This window comes from Bos mutus, chromosome 4 (genome assembly GCF_027580195.1).
Source record: "Bos mutus isolate GX-2022 chromosome 4, NWIPB_WYAK_1.1, whole genome shotgun sequence".
NCBI classification, from domain to species: Eukaryota; Metazoa; Chordata; class Mammalia; order Artiodactyla; family Bovidae; genus Bos; species Bos mutus.
In genome coordinates this window covers 64,781,288-64,801,606 of record NC_091620.1, presented here as the reverse complement: position 1 = coordinate 64,801,606, position 20,319 = coordinate 64,781,288, and the positions used below count along the sequence as shown (strand labels likewise).

Genomic DNA, 20,319 nt, shown 5'->3' with positions numbered 1-20,319 from the left:
TTGACTGTGATCAAATACTTTGAAATATTTTGACTCAAAACTGACAAGGCACTAGAACACTTTTTTATTTATTACTGCTTTAGTGTACTAATAAGTATGGTTTCAGATTTATAACAACTTAATTGCCCTACTTCCATACTCTCAGTACTAATGGAGTTTTCAGCCAACGCTCAACCAGAGAATTTTCATGCTGAATACAGTAGCCGGGTCACTTTTTATTCCAATAAAATTCAATACGGTTGTAACCTTCAGTGACTCTGTATTTTTTATACTATATTATCAGGTCTATGGTTCCAGAAATATCTTAATGAAAATAACTCCCTACGTTGTATAGATTATACAGGAAACAACTACAATATTTTATGAACAAGGTAAGACATAAATAACAAAAATACATTAGTATCTTTATCAATTCAAAGTTGCTATGCTTCTTTTCAAATTTCTTTACTTCAATTATCTATTAATTATGATTATGAAGGACATCTCTTAGAAAAATGGTCAGTATTTTGGCAAAAATATATCTATCTTAAGGAGGAAGATCCCATCATTATATCAATGTAGAGCAAGAAAGGTAATTTTTTTTTATTTTATTTTTAAACTTTACATAATTGTATTAGTTTTGCCAAATATCAAAATGAATCCACCACAGGTATACATGTGTTCCCCATCCTGAACCCTCCTCCCTCCCCATACCATCCCTCTGGGTCGTCCCAGTGCACTAGCCCCAAGCATCCAGTATCGTGCATCAAACCTGGACTGGCATCTCGTTTCATACATGATATTTTACATGTTTCAATGCCATTCTCCCAAATCTTCCCACCCTCTCCCTCTCCCATAGAGTCCATAAGACTGTTCTATACATCAGTGTCTCTTTTGCTGTCTCGTACACAGGGTTATTGTTACCATCTTTCTAAATTCCATATATATGCGCTATTATACTGTATTGGTGTTTTCCCTTCTGGCTTACTTCACTCTGTATAATAGGCTCCAGTCTCATCCACTTCATTAGAACTGATTCAAATGTTTTCTTTTTAATGGCTGAGTAATACTCCATTGTGTATATGTACCATAGCTTTCTTATCCATTCATCTGCTGATGGACATCTAGGTTGCTTCCATGTCCTGGCTATTATAAACAGTGCTGCTGTTCATCTGTGATGAACATTGGGGTACACATGTCTCTTTCCCTTCTGGTTTCCTCAGTGTGTATGCCCAGCAGTGGGATTGCTGGATCATAAGGCAGGTAATTTTTTTATAAAACAAACTGAAGGAAAAATTCAAGATGCATAACCTTTAACTTATGTAATTTAAATGAAGTCAGAAAAAATGTGGGGCTGAAATATAAAACATAATAACATTGTTTCACAGTTCCTTGACACATGACATCAGTTGTGAAATTCCTACTTTGTACTAGCAAATACAAATATGTCTATCAATATTGGTATTAACTAAATTGTTCCACATTTTGGATTTTACAGAATTCTGAGATCTATAAATGTAGCTTTTGCAAAAAAAATAGATAACAGTTTAATAAATAATGTATTTGTTTACAGTGTTTCCTATCCTCCTAATTCACCATATGGGAATTCTCAGACATCTCAGTACAATGTGTTCTCCAATCATACTCAGTACAGTGGACATTATAGTGTGTTCAGAGTAACTTTGGATAAATTGCTTAAGAGGTCAGACATTACCTGTGTCAGGATTAAAACTCAGAGACATACAGAGATGGTTTTAAGAAAATCTTAAAAGGGTTACAAGTTGATAGAGTTCTTTAAGCAGCATTCCACCAGAAATCTCTCCCTCAATTACCTATTTGCTAGTTCACACTTAGGCTAGTTATCAATCAACTTATCATTAACAAATTTCACTTGAAGGTATCATTCCCAAAGCTATTTGGTGATGCCTACTTGCTATAACCAACCTAGACATCATATTAAAAAGCAGAGACATTACTTTGCCGACAAAGGTCTGTCTAGTCAAAGCTATGGCTTGTCCAGTAGTCATATATGGACATGAGAGTTGGACTATAAAGAAAGCTGGGCACTGAAGAATTGATGCTTTTGAACTGTGGTGTTGGAGAAGACTCTTCAGAGTTCCTTGGACTGCAAGGAGATCCAACCAGTCAATCCTAAAGGAAATAAGCTCTGAATATTCATTGGAAGGACTGATGCTGAAGCTGAAACTCCAATATTTGGCCACCTGATGCAAAGAACTGAGTCATTGGAAAAGACCCTGATGCTGGGAAAGATTGAAGGCAGGGAGAGAAGGGGATGACAGAGGATGAGATGGTTGGATGGCATCACTGACTCAATAGACATGCGTTTGAGCAAGTTCCAGGAGTTGGTGATGGACAGGGAGACCTGGTGTGCTGCAGTCCATGGGGTCACAAAGAGTCAGACACAAACTGAGCTGAATTGAACTGAACTTTCAAGTCAAGGCTTCCCTGATGGCTCAGCAGGTAAAGAATTGACCTGCAAAGCAGCAGTAACAGGAGACTTGAGTTTGATTCCTGGATCCAGAAGATACCCTGGAGGAGGGCATGGCAATCCACTCCAGCATTCTTGCCTGAAAAGTCCCATGGACAGAGGGGCCTGGCAGGGTACAGTCCATGGGGTTGCAAAGAGTTGGACACAACTGAAGCGACTGAAAATGCATGCATGCACTTTCAAGTCAATGGAACTAAGATTAATTGAAGGCTGACTCTGTATTTATGGGACTAACTAGATGATAAAATTTTCAGTCTAATGTAAAGAAAGACATTATAATTTTAGCCTATTAGTTAAAGGCAGAATATGTTTTAAATGACATATATTCTAGTTGCCTTAGACTTAAAAAAAGTTTTACAAGAGTAGATTATAATGTGTCAAATTTATCCTTCACCCCATTTAGGCAACAGCTGTGTTGAATGTACAATCTGTTTTAACAATTCCTATAATCTTCTGTGGTATTTTGAGTTGGTATATTTCTAAGTGTCTTTTACATCCACACTTGTACAACTTTCTCAAAACTTAAGAACCAGTTTATATGGTCATTCTATTTGCTTTTCTCAACCACTGTGCCAAAATCCTTACTGGATCTCAATTCAGGCATTCAACACAGTAGTTACCCTTCCTTAGTTTACGTATTTTCCTTATTATGATAACCATACCAAGTAAGGCCAAGCAAAGAGCTCTATGATTCATTACTCTGTCTGTGAATCAATGTGCTCTATACACACTTCTGTTATTTGCTCCATTTCTAAAGTGTTCACAACGTTAAGAGGGAATTGAATCTTTTCTTATTAATAGTATAGGTAATACATATGGGATTGATCAGCATTTATCTATTCATTCATTTACATATATATTTATTTTATATTATTTTCATATCATTTTAAAATTAGAAGGATTACATATTTTAAATGTAGCTATGCTACATTTTAAATGTAGTTGTGTCTGACTCTTTGCCACTCCATAGACTATAGCCCACCAGGCTCCTCTGTCCATGGGGATTCTCCAAGCAAGAATACTGGAGTGGGTTGCCATACCTGCCTCCAGGGGGATCTTCCTAACCCAGGTATTGAACCCAGGTTACCCTCATTGCAGGTGGCTTCTTTACTGTCTGAGCCACCAGGAAATCCCATAATTAGAAGGATTACATATTTTAAATGTAGAATTGACTCTGAATATTAGAGGATGCCGTGACAGTTAATTTTGTGTCAACTTTGCTAGGCCGTGTGTGTGTGTGCACGCACACGCACGTGTGTTAGTCGCTCAATGGTGTCCAACTGTTTGAGACCCCATGTGATGCAGCCCACCAGGCTCCTCCATCCATGGAGTTCTCCAGGCAAGAATATGGGAATGGGTAGCCAGTCCCTTCTCAGGAGTATCTGCCCAACCCAGGGATTAAACTCAAGTCTCTTGCATTGCAGACAGATTCTTTACCATCTGAGCCACCAGGAAAGCCATTGCTATGGAATGGTACTCAGATATTTGGTCACATACCAGTCTAGATGCCACTATGGAGGAAATTTTTAGATGAGATTAACATTTGAGGAAAGCAGATTACTCTTCATGGTGTAGTAAGCCTTAACCACTTTACTGAAAGCCTTAAGAGAAAAGAGAGCTCCCCCAAGGACGAGAGAAATCTGTATCCAAACTGCCTTTGACTCAAGCAACAATATCAACTCCAGCCTCAAAGACTGCCCTGCAAATTTCAGACTTGCCAGACCCTAATTTCTTAAAATAAGTTTCTCTCTATCTGTCTCTCTATATATACATACAAACACACACATCCTATTGGTTCTGTTTCTCTGGAGAACTCTTCTAAGTGGCCTTCAGCATTATTCCCAAGCCAAGGTTGGGGTGCTCTAGAGGGATGCACTAGAGGGGACTTCTGTATCAGAAAGATACCTAACATAGTTAGGTAACGATGTTCCCATAGTCTGGATGATTTCTACGATCATTTTCAATGCTTCATGACTGCTAGTGACCTGTTCTTTCTAATCAGTACAATCTTTGGATGTCACACAGCTTATTGTTCAGATGAGTCTATAGCTGAAACATCCTGGAATAGGAAATGGCAACCCACTCTAGTATTCTTGCCTGGAAAATTCCATGGACAGAGGAGGCAGGCTGCACTCCACGGGGTTACAAACAGTCGGACATGGCTAAGCACATACACATACATAGCTGAAACACAGACAACTGACAAAAAATACTGATCAAAAATTATAATGGCCTTTATTACTGTTATGGGGCTTCTCTGATAACTCAGTTGGTAAAGAGTCTGCCTGCAATGCAGGAGGCCCCGGTTTTATTCCTGGGTTGGAAAGATTCTTGGAAAAAGGATAGGTGACTCACTCCAGTATTCTTGGGCTTCCATTGTGGCTCAGCTGGTAAAGAATCCAGTGCAAGGCGGGAGACCTGGATTCGATCTCTGGGTTGGGAAGATCCCCTGGAGAAGGGTAGGGCTCCAGTATTCTGGCCTGGAGAATTCCACGGACTGTATAGTTTATGGGGTCGCAGAGAGTTAGACACAACTGAGTGACTTTGACTTTATTACACTTATACTGTGGGGTAACCTATACACCACTCTTTCACGTATCTATTATACTTGAATTTCCCAACAATCCATGACACATACAGCTTATATTTTTATTATAATTTCAAACAAAGAAATCATGATCAAAAAAAATACACACTTACTTAGGGAAAGAATTAGGACTACACTCTGCAAGTCTTTTTACTTTAGCATCCCCTCTTATTTGAGAAATTAATCCGTGGAAATTGGACTGCTAAGGATTGAATTGTGTCCTCCCAAAATTCATGGGTTGAGGCCTTAATCCCCAATGTGATATTATTTGGATATGGGGACTTTGGAAGGTAATGAGGTTTACATGAGGCCATGAAAGTGAAGACCTCATGATGGGATCAGTGCCCCTTTAAGTGCTAACTCTCTCTCTCACCCACCACATGAAGACACAGTGAGAAGACAAGTCAGGAAGAAAGTTCTACTAATTAGAACTCTGATATGCTAGCACCCTGATCTTGGACCTCCAACTTCCAGAACTGTGAGAAATAAATTTTTATTGTTTAAGCCACATAAACATGGGAATACCAGACCACCTGACCTGCCTCTTGAGAAACCTATATGCATGTCAGGAAGCAACAGTTAGAACTGGACATGGAACAACAGACTGGTTCCAAATAGGAAAAGGAGTACATCAAGGCTGTATATTGTCACCCTGCTTATTTAACTTATATGCAGAGTACATCATGAGAAACGCTGGGCTGAAAGAAGCACAAGCTGGAATCAAGATTGCCAGGAGAAATATCAATAACCACACATATGCAGATGACACCACCATTATGGCAGAAAGTGAAGAGGAACTAAAAAGCCTCTTGATGAAAGTGAAAGGAGAGTGAAAAAGTTGGCTTAAAGCTCAACATTAGAAAATGAAGATCATGGCATCTAGTCCCATCACTTCATGGGAAATAGATGGGGAAACAGTGTCAGACTTTATTTTTGGGGGCTCCAAAATCACTGTTGATGATGACTGCAGCCATGAAATTAAGACACTTACTCCTTGGAAGGAAAGTTATGACCAACCTAGATAGCATATTCAAAACCAGAGACATTACTTTGCCAACAAAGGTCCGTCTAGTCAAGGTATGGTTTTTCCTGTGGTCATGTATGGATGTGACAGTTGGACTGTGAAGAAAGCTGAGTGCCGAAGAATTGATGCTTTTGAACTGTGGTGTTGGAGAAGACTCTTGAGAGTCCCTTGGACTGCAAGGAGATCCAACCAGTCCATTCTGGGTGTTCTTTGGAAGGAATGATGCTAAAGCTGAAACTCCATTACTTTGGCCACCTCATGCGAAGAGTTGACTCATTGGAAAAGACTCTGATGCTGGGAGGGATTGGGGGCAGGAGGAGAAGGGGATGACAGAGGATGAGATGGCTGGATGGCATCGCCGACTCGATGGACATGAGTTTGAGTGAACTCCGGGAGTTGGTGATGGACAGGGAGGCCTGGCGTGCTGCAATATATGGGGTCGCAAAGAGTCGGACATGACTGAGCGACTGAACTGAACTGAACTGAAGCCACGTAATCTACGGCGGCCAGTGCTAACTAATATACAGACTTACAAATTCTGGGTGTTACTGAATACTACAACCCATTCAAAAATTATATATTATGAAAATGTATTTTAAAAAACATGAAATAATACTAATCAAAGAGAAAAATCATATAAACGCTGGGAGTCAGACATGAGGCTACACCATAATCCCTTGCAAAGTTTTCTAAAGTATATATTGCCAACCCCACACCCACAGTGTGTTATTCAACAAGTCTGGGTTGTGGTCCCAAATTTTGCACCTCTAAAAATAGTTCACAAGTGGCAGTGATACTGAATCATATTTTGTAAATGACTGGTATAGGCTGCTACAAGATGTAAATCAGAACCTATTTAGAGCATTAGTGCTACAGAAACACAAGTCCGTGTGCCTGACTCGCAGTGAGCCCAAACAATACCAAAACATCAGAGTTTGGAAGAGAGAAAATTTTACTGAGGGTCATGCAAAGACATGGATGGCTCATACCTTAAAAAACCCCATAACTCCCTGAAAGCTTTCAGCAAAGCCTTTTTCTAGGAAAGGTAAGGGTGGGGGTGAGGTTAGTTACTGCAAAATTCTGGATGTTAGATCGTTTGTTACTGAAGTCAGGTCATAGGTAAATTACAGAAATGATGTTCTGTAAATCTCTTACCAAATGAATGAATGTTATTCTCCACTCTGACAAGAAAGGGTCAGGTCCCCAGGCACAGTTTTCACCCTCTGAAGTCCAGTCCTGGCCAAGAGAAGGCAGATCTCAGCTGGCAGCTCCCTCAGGGCGAAATCCCCAGACCCTACCCAGCTTGTCATCGCTGAGGGAGCCAGGTGCCCAGGACCCAACCTGCCCTCAGGCTCCTCAGGCCACCCAGAAGCCAGGGGCCAGGTCCCACAGACTGCATCCTATGCAGACTGCCGATGCAACGAGGTCGCAGAAGCTGTGATGGGGGAGTTCATCACCACCTCAAAACCTGAGCCCCACCTTGGCCAGGGCTCTGGAGCCCGGCAGGACACAGCCCCCAACCTGTTCCCTGGGTTCTCCCAGCCTCCCCACTTGCCCCAGGCCTGGTGAGCTAAAGGCTCTCTGGGAGAAGGCGAGGGTACACCTCTTACCTCACTCTCCACCATTGGTTCACTCAGAGGACCACCATTCCCCGGGCCATTAACTGAACAGGGCCACTAACGGTCCCTCAGTGACAAGTGCTTTCTTGGGGCCCACTGAGGCGCCGACCAATGGCTGAGCGTGAGCTCTGTCACTCAGTGACAGTTGCTCAAATGGGGAGGAGCCCACTCGTGCACCCAGTGAAATCGCGGTAAATTTTCTTAAGGTAACCTCACATAACTTGGTGGTCTTGCAGTAAATTTTCTTAAGGTAATGGCAACCCACTCCAGTACTCTTGCCTGGAGAATCCCATGGGTGGAAGAGCCTGGTAGGCTGCAGTCCATGGAGTCGCTAAGAGTCGGACATGACTGAGCGACTTCACTTTCACTTTTCACTTCCATGCACTGGAGAAGGAAATGGCAACCCATTCCAGTGTTCTTGCCTGGAGAATCCCAGGGACGGGGGAGCCTTGTGGGCTGCCATCTATGGGGTCACACAGAGTCGGACACGACTGAAGCGACTTAGCAGCAGCAGCAGCAGCAACCTCATACAACTTCATGGTAACAGCTGCTTAGTGCCGGGTAACCAATGGCCACGTGCTAAGGGCTGTGTACGGCCACACTCTATAATACTAAGAGTGCATTTTAAATATGCACACATACACAGAACACCAAACTCCAAGATTTTAAACTTGGATATCTTGGATAGGGCAGGTTTTCAAAAAGAAGTTTCAAAAATTTATCCAATTTGTTTTAATAATCACCAGGTTTGGGAAATTAACAGCCTAAGAGTATCAAATTAGAAAAAAAAAGTTGTTTCATTTCTTTAATTATCTACAACATAAAAACTAGGTAAAGATGTTATTTAGAAAAAGATTCTTTCAAAATTTTCTTAATATGAATTACAAAATTACAATGCCACTGACAATACCAAGTTTTTATAAAGTACACGGTCAGAAAATAGTGTGTTATTTTGAATATATTTGATATTTGTCATTAAAATCCTATGGACATTACTCATTTATTTAAGCCCTTTGATCCTGGGCAGGGTAAATCTCCATTAGCCTAAACCTAGCCAGAGGGAAATCAACAGATAAAGCCACAATACTATCAAAGAAAGCACAAAATAATTTTAAAATGATCATCTGACACACAAAAAACTCTTAACAGTGGTAAGCTTTAGTAGTGTTTCTGTAATGAAATTAATGAATGAAATAATTATTGTTTAAAATATCAGTTATTTATAATAAATATATATAACTTAAAATACAAAAATGACAAATTGATAAATATTTCACATAAATAGTATGTAGATAAAAGTCTATCATAAGCACTAATACAAAGATGCTTGAGAATGCTATATTTTATCTACTGAAAGAACTACAAGTAAAATCAGCTTGAGCATGGGCCAGAATAATAATCAACAGAATGTACAGATATATAAGATAAATATAAAGCCAAATGATCAGTAAAGTAAATCTGAACTGAATACCCAATGCCATTTTCTACGTGTGAACCAAGGCAGCCGTCACTTGATTTCTCCTGGTCTCTTTCTTCAACTACAGAACGTCCCTCAAGAAATTTCTTGCTTAAAGCAGAAACACAACACCCAAGATTTCATGAGTCTCTACCTCTCCTTATAAAACTTACCTGCTTGTCTCCCTCTGTGAAAAGTGAGTACCTCAATCTCTACTTCTCAGTTTCAGTTCTTAGGATGCCTAAGGACAGACTCAGAAACCAACAACCAACCCAATTTAGTAGAGTTCGGTTAATGTATTTGCTGCAGATGTTTCTTCAGTTTCAAGAAAATGCATTATGGTATTAATATTTAAGAATTAGCATATATTAAACCAACTGTTAGAGAGGGCAATAACACCCCTCTCCAGTACTCTTGCCTGGAAAATCCCGTGGATGGAGAAGCCTAGTAGGCTGCAGTCCATGGGGTCGCTAAGAGTCAGACACGAATGAGCGACTTCACTTTCACTTTTCACTTTCATGCATTGGAGAAGGAAATAGCAACCCACTCCAGTGTTCTTGCCTGGAGAATCCCAGGAACGGGGGAGCCTGGTGGGCCGCCGTCTATGGGGTCACACAGAGTCGGACACGACTGAAGTGACTTAGCAGCAAACCAACTGTTTAGACTGTTTGGACAGATAAACATTGTGAAAGAATCACAATTTCACGATAATCTTTTTTATTATGCTCTTGATCTTCACTTATAATAGCATTATAAATGTATTCCATCTAGTCCCAATGATTTAATAAAAGAAAAAATTAATTATAGTCTAGCTACAAGCAAATGTTTATGTCTCAAAAACATATTTTGTATACAGTTAAATGTAAGGTATTAGAAAAATGGAAAATGACTGAATTTGCTATATATAAGCACATCAGTTATTTGGGCTTTAATTTAAAAAAAAAAAGACAAGGAAAAATTGAGGAGAAAATGTGGCATATAAATCTTTCAGTTTCTGCACAATAAGTTTGAATAAGTATTGTTGTTGTTTTTTTCTGTGTAATATGAAGGTTTTAATAGTATTCTCTCTCTTTAATTCAATATGTGTAGGCAGAATAGGTTTTCCTTATACATAAAGGAAAACATAAAATTAGAAAGATAAAACAGAAGGAAAAAATCAATGAAATAGCACAATGTTAAGAAGTAACGTTTAAGAGGAAATCAAAGGAAGGGAGAGCAGCTAAAAAGACCGAAAGAAAGATAAAGGGCAAAGGATTTAAAAATTAAACAGAAGAGAAAAGATTAAAGAAGGAAAGGCAAAAAGCAATGCAGCAGGATTTAAGAAGCCAGTAAAAAGAAAAGACACGCAGTGATGACAAAGGAATAGCAAGTGCCACAAAAAAGATACTCATAGCAATGAAAAGAATAGAGAAAGAAACAAAGTAACAGCCGTCATAAATTAATTTTAAACAGAATTTGAGAAAGATACAATGTTAATGGGCTTTCACTTGTTTTTTTTTTTTTTTTTCCCCCACCCTTCTTGGCTCTGTTATTGATGAAAAGAAAAAAATTAATGTTCAGGCACAGGAGATTTAGAACAGTATGTTCAGAGTACAGAGATGCAGCAGGGTTAGTACAAAATGCACTGCCACTGGCAGGTTCTGTGATGCTGTGCGAGGAATTTACTTTTTCTGTCCCACACTACATCTCACAGTTTTCTAATTTACATATTGAAGTCGCTGCCTTATTTCTGAGGTCCTTTGACTAAATGTTGTGACTTTATACACAGCCCATCATTGTCTCTGATTCTGAAATCACTAACTTATTTTAAGGTGAAATAAAATGTATCATAATGGACAAACTGAATTACAAATACACTCACCTTTAAATAATCAGCCTTTCTCAGCAATAGTAACGCCACTGAGAGTTTCAAAAATTTGAGGGGGGTATTTTTAGTTGTCATAATGATGGGAATAGCTAATATTTAATACACAAGAGTGAGGGATGCTAGATTTTTGCAATTTCCTGAGGGACATTCTTTTAGATAAAAACATGTTTACAATCAGTTTAGGTACTGAATGCAAATGGGAAAGAGATGGGAATACCAGACCACCTGACCTGCCTCTTGAGAAACCTATATGCAGATCAGGAAGCAACAGTTAGAACTGGACATGGAATAACACACTGGTTCCAAATAGCAAAAGGAGTACATCAAGGCTGTACACTGTCACCCTGCTTATTTAACTTATATGCAGAGTACATCATGAGAAATGCTGGGCTGGAAGAAGCACAAGCTAGAATCAAGATTGTTGGGAGAAATATCAATAACTTCCGATATGCAGATGATACCACCCTTATGGATGAAAGTGAAGAGGAACTAAAAAGCCTCTTGATGAAAGTGAAAGAGGAGAGTGAAAAAGTTGGCTTAAAACTCAACATTCAGAAAACTAAGATCATGGCATCCCACCCCATCACTTCATGGCAAATAGATGGAGAAACAGTGGAAACAGTGACAGACTTTATTTTCTTGGGCTCCAAAATCACTGCAGATGGTGACAGCAGCCATGAAATTGAAAGACGCTTACTTCTTGGAAGAAAAGTTACAACCAACCTAGATAGCATGTTAAAAAGCAGAGATATTACTTTGCTGAGAAAGGTCCGTCTAGTCAAGGCTATGGTTTTTCCAGTGGTCATGTATGGATGTGAGAGTTGGACTATAAAGAAAGCTGAGCGCTGAAGAATTGATGCTTTTGAACTGTGGTGTTGGAGAAGACTCTTGAGAGTCCCTTGGACTGCAAGGAGATCCAACCAGTTCATCCTAAAGGAAATCATTCCTGAATGTTCATTGGAAGGACTGATACTAAAGCTGAAACTCCAATACTTTGGCCACCTGATGTGAAGAACTGACTCACTGGAAAAGACCCTGATGCTGGGAAGGACTGAGGGCAGGAGAAGAAGGGGACGACAGAGGATGAGATGGTTGGATGGCATCACCGACTCAATGGACATGAGTTTGAGTAAACTCTGGGAGTTGGTGATGGACAGGGAAGCTTGGCGTGCTGCAGTCCATGGGATCGCAAAGAGTTGGACATGACTGAGCGACTGAACTGAACTGAACTCAATGCATCTTTAACAAATGGCTAAATGAAATATAAAGCAAATAAAATATCATCATTCCAATACAGTCCATAGTTCTCCTCTTATTGTGTGTATTTATTTCTATTAAAGGGTAGAGAATATTTTCGGTATGTGGAAAGTAAAGTATGCTGATGTGATTACTTTAAATTTGTACAGTACCTTTTCCAATTAGAACCTCTCTTCTAGCAATGTGAGGGTCAATATTAAGGTAGGTTAGGTCAATGTTAGGGTAATATTAAATAGTAATGTATCAGTAACTACAGATACAGTAACTCATAAAACCTTTACAATGAATTTTTATTTGTGTAAACAATGACAAGTGAAATGCAAATCACTATTGACTGCCATGTACATTGTTCTAAAAAATAATCTAGATTACTTACAAAATGTAAAAACAAGTTAATATGAGCCACTTCGGAAGACAGTTTGGTAGTTTATTGCAAAGCTAAATATAGTTTCACCACACAACCCAGACATTATGCTCTACATTTCACCTAATGAGTCAAAACTATATACACACCAAAGCCTGCACATGAAAGGTTGCTGCAGCTTATGTATAATTGCAAAATGTAGGAGGCAACCAATACATCCTTCAATAAGTCAATGAGTAAACAAACTGTGATAAATTCATGCAAGGGAAGATTGCTGTGCGGTGCTGCGCTGTGCTCAGTCATATATGACTCTTTGTGGCCCCATGGACTATAGCCCTCCATCCATGGGAGTTCCCAGGCAAGAAAACTGCAGTGGGTTGCCATTTCTTATGCCAGTGGATTTTCCTGATCCAGAGATTGAACCTGCATCTCCTAGGGCTCTTGCATTGCAATTCTTTACCTAACTGAGCCACCTGGGAAGCCCCAGGAGGGAAGGTTATAAAGAAATGAATTATCAAACTATGAAAAGACATGGAGAAACCTTAAATAAACATTCCTAAGTCAAAGAAGACTGTCTGAAAATGCTACATATTGCATAATTTCAACTACATGACACTGGAAAAGGTAAAACCATAGACAGTAAGATTAGATGTTGCCAGAGGTCTGGAGGGGAGGGAGAGGAATGAATAGGTGGAACGTGGGATTTTTTTAGGGCAGTGATATTATTCTTTTTTCTTTATTTTTGTTCCCCAACCAGGGACTGAACCCAAGCCCCATGCATTGGGAGCACAGAGGAGTCATAACCACAGGACCAGCAGGGACGTCTCTGCTACACTCTATGATACTATCCTGGTAGATACAAGACATAATGTACTTGTCAAAATCTACAGAACTGTATAACACAAACAAGCCCTAATGTAAACTCTAGAATTTAGTTAATAATAAAATATCAATTTTGGTTCATCAATTGTATCAAATGAACCACACTAATGAAAGATGTTAATAATTGGGGGAATCACTTTGAGGCTGGGAAGTAATATGGGAACTCTCTGTACTTACTGCTCATTTTTTCTGTAAATCTAAAAATTCTCTGAAAATTAAAGTCTTAAATTTTAAAAAGAAGTTAATGATCAGCTTATATGTTCATAATCCTACAATGGAAATTTGACTGAACTGACACCGTATGCCCTGTAAGAATCTGAGCTTACTGTTTGGCTGCATATGTGCCCCTACATGAAACTCCAGTCTTTATTGCTATCCTCACCTCAAATCACACTATAGGGAGGAACTAATAAGCATGGGTGAAGTTAAATACTTTTATTGGGCAACAAGACGTGGTTTTTATTCAGATTTTACTATTATTATTTGAGAGTGTTTCTTTCTCTCTTTCCATGTGTAACTGGATACCTCATACATTTCTGTTGAACATGAAGTAAGAACTTCCAGTTCAAAAAAGAACAGAACACATCTCTTTTCCCTCCATAAACCACACAAACATGACAGCTAAAGACTGTTCAATAAAGGGATAAACCTACAAGAATAGAAAGTTCAAGAGAAGACAAGAGCAACAGCATTTTGGAAGCTGAAAAGCTAACATGTGAGTTATAGTTGATTAAACAAACTTCAAAAAGCTTAATCCTTGGCTAACACTGTGGGCAAGCCAAGAAGTTATTTGATCCATAGCAGAAGCCCCAAACTAGGTAGCTTGAGCTATCTCTGGAGTGAGACTGAAGACATTTAAGACAGAAGTAGGCTCTTTTGCTTTCCCTCTCCTACTCTACAGAGCTAGACAACACTCCTCCCCATCCCATGCAGAAACTCACTTTACTATCTAACACCATTTTTTCCTTTGTATTAATTGATTTGCTTGTTTTCTTATGTTGCCTGATATCAAACACATTGTTTTTACATCTTATTTGGAAGAAAGATAGGCAAGGAGTGGGGAGCAGAGGAGGAAGGCAAGGAGAAAGAGAAGGGAGGGAAGAAGGAAATCAGCAAAACGTAATAGATTCAAAATTGGGATCAACTATCACGTGTGAAATATACAGCTAGTGGAAAGCTGCTATATAACACAGGGAGCCCAGCCTGGAACTCTGTGATGACCTAGAGGGGCAGGATGGGTTGGTGGATGGAGGCTCATGAGGGAGGGAATATTCTAATTTTGACTAATTCATGTTGTTGTACAGGAGAAACCAACACAACACTATAAAGCAATTTTCCTCCAACCAAAGAAATTTTTAAAAAATGGGATCAGAGATAACTTCAGTGTATTAAATGATGAGGAGAGAAACAGTAGTAGGAGATAGCATTTATTAATCAAGTAATGGGGCTTCCCTGGTGGCTCAGATGGTAAAGAATCTGCCTGCAATGCAGGAGACCTAGGTTCTATCCCTGGGTTGGGAAGATCCCCTAGAGAAGGGAATGGCAACCCACTCCAGTATTCGTCCCTGGAGAATCGTTGGACTGTACCAATATCACCTTTGTGTTCTCAGGGGCCTAAAAGGAATAGGGTGGGGGTGGGGCACATCAAAAGAGCACATAGACCTTCTTTTTCCTTCCTGTTATATTTTACCTGAGCTAAAGCAAAACTTCCTCAATAAATATACGTTTATAAACATACATTTATCTGCAAGAAATTCTCTACAAAGAATCAATACAATCAAGAAAAGAATAAGCAATTATGTTGAGCCACAAGTGAAATAAGGAAAAAGAATATCTTTAATCATTTAGTGAGCTCTAAAGACTTAAAGGATAAAAAGTAATACAGGCAAAAATAATCACTTTCTCAAGAACAAAATTACCTACGTTTTTTGGCCCACAAAGCTCCCCTAAATAATGATCAAAATATAAACTAAATTTTATGGTTTTCTTCATTTTTATAGATAACAAGGTCATCTAGTATTAGATGATACCGGTTATTTAGGATAATAAGGAAAATATTCTCAGGTTATCACTGATCTAGTTAGAGAAAGAAAATAGAGTACACAAGTCTTTCTCCAACTCTACTGAATATGCTTCCCTCAAAAGAGGTGGGAGAGAGTATACCTGTGTGGGATTTACTTCCACATATAATATAAAAGGGTTACTGTTCAAATCTATGCATCATTGATATGTATCTTCCATTTTTGTGAAGGATAAGTTCAATAGACATACTTTAAGTTAGAAAAAAATAATAAAAGGCAATTGCCTAACTGTAACAGGATAAAAGGTATTTAATTATCATAATTTTGAGATTTAACTTTTTCATGCAAATGATAAAATATTTTGAAAAGTAAATGCTATATATAACAGAAAAGCTGTTTCAATGGATGCACACACAACTTTGGTGTATGGTAATCAAGTGAATCAATCATAAGACAAAGTTATCATGAAATAGAGTTAATTAGGTATAGGCTTGGGGTATGGCAGATGGAAGGTGTAACATATGAAAGGAAGTTAAGCACTTTTTTGAATTCTGATTTTCTGGGTGGTTCCCCTTGTCATATAATGAACTATTACATTTCATTTCTGAATAACTGAGGAGATTAAAGCATTCAACTGTAGCTCATGAATTACTCTGAAAGCTATTCAGAATTTAAATGTTATAACTGGTGGTCTCTCATTTTTCATTGTCTAATTAATGAGTTTATGAATAAACAAATGCATTCAAATATTGCAAAGAGCAGACCAGAAATGCACCCCCAATTCATTCATTCATTCAGTTAGTCATTCATTCACTATCTACTGATCTATAAAGGGTCAGACCTTACCCTAAATGACAGCCTGAATAAGATACACATTTTATGCCCCTATGGAATTCACAAGTCAATATGAAAACAGACATTAAACAAACATATGAAGTGTTTGTTACCAATAACAAAGTAGATGAATGAGCTGTGGAAATGAACAAAAGCATAGATGAAAACGGAGTTATTTTAGAGAGGGAGGTCGGCAAAAGCTCCCAGAGAAAGAACCATTTAAACAGAGCAGGCCAAGCATGGAAAGGAACATTTCAAATAGTGACAACAGCAAGTGCAAATAACCTGATTCAGGGAGGGTTGCAAGAACTAAAAGAAAGCCAGTGACACCAGGGAGAGCGAGCGAGGGAGGAGGAGGCAACAGATGAGAAGGAAAGCTAGGCCAGAGTCATTACTGAAGGGTCTTTCAAAGCCAAGGTAAGAAGCTTATATTTTATACCAACTACATTTAAAGGCTTTAACACCAAGGAGTACATGATCTAATATTCTTCGTACAGCATCATGACTGTGCTCCATAGCAAATAAATTAGATTTCTTGTGAGGATTCTAAGCTGTTTTGGGCACCATGAGAACTTTCATTAGTCTGCTGCTGCTGCTGCTAAGTCGACTCTGTGCGACCCCATAGACGGCAGCCCACCAGGCTCCGCCGTCCCTGGGATTCTCCAGGCAAGAACATTGGAGTGGGTTGCCATTTCCTTCTCCAGTGCAGGAAAGTGTAAAGTGAAAGTGAAGTCACTCAGCAGCGACCCCATGGACTGCAGCCTTCCAGGCTCCTCCGTCCATGGGATTTTCCAGGCAAGAGTACTGGAGTGGGGTGCCATTGCCTTCTCCGTTCATTAGTCTACTGAAGCCTATAAATCCCCCCTTGGAATAATATCTATAAACACATGAGATAAAATACATGCAGTTACAAAGGAAACCAATTATATTGAAATTCATTTCTATCAAGAACCCCTTGAGGCAAAGAACACAGGGTAAATAATATCTGCAATGACCGTAAGTGCTAGTAGAGTTAGAAGGCAACTGCACTGGAGAGGAGTGGGTGGTTTCAAGAAAATACTGGGATTTTTGGATTCTTTGCTTTTTAGGTAGGTCCAAAATATTGAGCATGGATAAAATGTGAGTGTGTTTTCTTTTCAGTCAAACTCTTCTGAACTATGTATTTGTTTATTTTAAAGAGTATTTTCTCTCTTACAGAACCAAAATGTTTATATTAGAGAATTTTTCTAATAGAAATTGTCCTATAGGCAGGCAATCCTTCAGTCTGTGATCATTAATTGATTATAACAGTAAACACTAATGACAAGAGCTACATTTATTGAGCACTTACTATGTTGCAGGTATTAAGCAAAGTGCTTTACATTGCCAAGTCCGGTTTAATTCCCACAACAACCCTTTGAGATAGAGGCTTTATTATTACTCCCTTTTTACAAATGAGAAAAATTAAAGCTCAGAGATATTAAGTCACTTGCCCAATACCACACAGCTGGTAATTGTCAGTCCTGGGAATGGAGGCCCAGACTAAATCTAGAGTCAGGAGTGACAGAGCATCCACTAACTGTTCATCAGGTTGACTATAATTGGAAACTAAAGATGTATAAGCCAGGGCCCAGATCTTAAGGTGCCAACAAAACAGGTTTTAAGTATAACAAACACATATATATTGTTAGTGGGATATGGGAGACTGTAAAAATATGCACTTAGTTAGCACTAAGTATTCAGCAAAAGAAGAGCTCTTGAATTTTGTAGGAAATGTTTCAGGGCAAGTATAAGACTAGAATCATTTATTTAAAAAATCAGGTAAACTTTAGATAAGCTTAAAGGTGGAGGAAGTAACTTTGGTATGAAAGCCATGAATCATATGAAGTATTAGGGTATAGTAAAAAAAAAAAAAAAAAGATAAACATAATGGTCGAAAGTCTAGATTTTTAACTTCCTAGCAGTGACATTTTAGAAAACTGCTCAAACTCCTCTGACATTCAATATTCTCATTGCAAAATGTGTTTTAAAACTTCTACTTAAAATTATATGGATGTATGTTGCAAACCAAAAAAGTAGCTTCCATTAGCAGTTTTATACATATATTAAACAGCATGGGAACTGCCTTCTCTTCATTTTGCCGAAAGGCAGACACCTCATATAATGTTGTTTCTGTTTGTCTCTCTTTTCTGACCCAGCCCCAGTGAAGAATGCGACCATACATTATATGATTCTTTATTGTCTTTCATTTGGAACTTTTTTTTTTTTCTTTTCTCTTTGTGTAGTATAAGTTTTGTTGGTCCTGGGGTTTTTTGCTGTTGTTGTTGTTGTTTTTAATTTAATTTTTATTGAAGGATAATTGCTTTTGGAACTTATTTCTACACATCTATGAAATCCTAAAGGCAAACCTAACCCGAAGCACCCTCTTTCTTCCAGTCACCCTATTCGTAGAATCCAGTTCCATCAGACCAGCTTCTGAGTGATGAGGATAATGGCTAATAATGGCTTAATGCGTTATTCCCTCGAAAGTATGTATGTTTAATAATAGTCCCCAACGTCCTATAGCTAAAAATTGAAAAGTAAAATAATTTCACATCTTCTAGAAATAATGAGAAGGAAAGCTGAAATTCTGGGACAGGAGGGCCACTGGGTCTTCATTAAATCACATTGCTCAGGAGCTGCAGCCTTTCTGAGGACACTATAATACGTTAACCAGTAGTAAAATAACCAATATTAAAATCAGAGCGAAATATCAGTTAAGAGTCTTAGGATGTTGCTGTCAAATAACCAGTTCAGCAATCAGCATTTCAAGACTAAAAAGGAAGGCTTTGATCTTTTGTGTGTGTTAGTCACTCAGCCGTGTCTGACTCTTTGTGACCTCATGGACTGTAGGCCGCCAGGCACCTCTGTCCATGGAGTTCTCCAGGCAAGAATACTGGAGTGGGTTGCCACTTCCTTCTGCAGGGATCTTCCCAGCCTAGGGATCAAACCCAGGTCTCCTGCATTGCAGTCTGATGCTTTACCATCTGCACTTCTAGGGAAGCCCTTTGATATTTTAAGATTTCTTAATAAAGAGACAACATTAAAATAGCAACATGTATGAAACCTGAATGGTGGTGGGTACATGGATTCTGCTAAATTGGTTTCTGTATATTTTTGTATGTTTTAAGCATTTCTTAACCTGAAAGTGAAAAATTGTAAAATCAAAAATAAAAAAGTTTTTATTACAATGGATACAGAAATATGTTCAACAACTAATTCCAGTGTTAATATTTCTCATCTTGCACCTTACTACTAATCCTCTGGCAACTAAGTATGTCAGGTTGTATAAGACACATCTGGATGAAACAAAGCACTTTATCTCAAATTCTTAAGAATTCAAGACCTAGGTTAAGATATTGCTTTGAGGACTTCTAAAACCAAAAATTTTAACAAAAGTATCACAACTTAGTAGGGTTTTTTTTAGCCTAATAATATAGCCAATAAAACTGCATTGATACAATTTGCCAAAACGATAATAAATAATGTAATGCACACAAATAGTATCATGTAAACCAGATATTTCAAGAAACGACACTAATTTATAATCAATTTTATAATTTACAGTTTTCAGAGAACTTTCAGCTGTATTATTTCACTTAATGGTAAAAACTATAGCTTGTATATTCTGTAGGGAAAAGAAAAAAAAAGAGTTAATTCAGCACAAGTCTCGACATGCCAGCTGATAAAGCTAGCCTTTGGCATAGTTTCAGTTAAAGACGGCTTTCTTGAGTTAACTTGTTGAAATTGCTCAATATGCTAATTGTATAAATGATGGCTTGATATAAGATTGTAATAATTTATTTATATTTTTCTACAAAGTTTGACAGTTTAATAGTCAACAGTTCCATGCTTCCACATTTGAACATAAATTTCAATCTGAAAACAAATGATTAGAGAAC

General features: G+C 38.4%; 1 protein-coding gene across 5 annotated transcripts in view; it reads right to left on the bottom strand.

The window, feature by feature from the left end:
• The window catches only part of FOXP2 (forkhead box P2), a 666,216-nt gene that overhangs the window by 541,877 nt on the left and 104,020 nt on the right, over positions 1-20,319 (bottom strand). The window contains exon 5 of one of the 5 annotated variants that reach the window (XM_070369572.1): positions 7,255-7,335. The exons of the other annotated variants lie outside the window; for them this stretch is intronic. The gene's annotated coding sequence lies outside the window, so the exon portion shown is untranslated. The remainder of the gene's footprint in view (positions 1-7,254; positions 7,336-20,319) is intronic. 5 annotated transcript variants of the gene reach the window in all.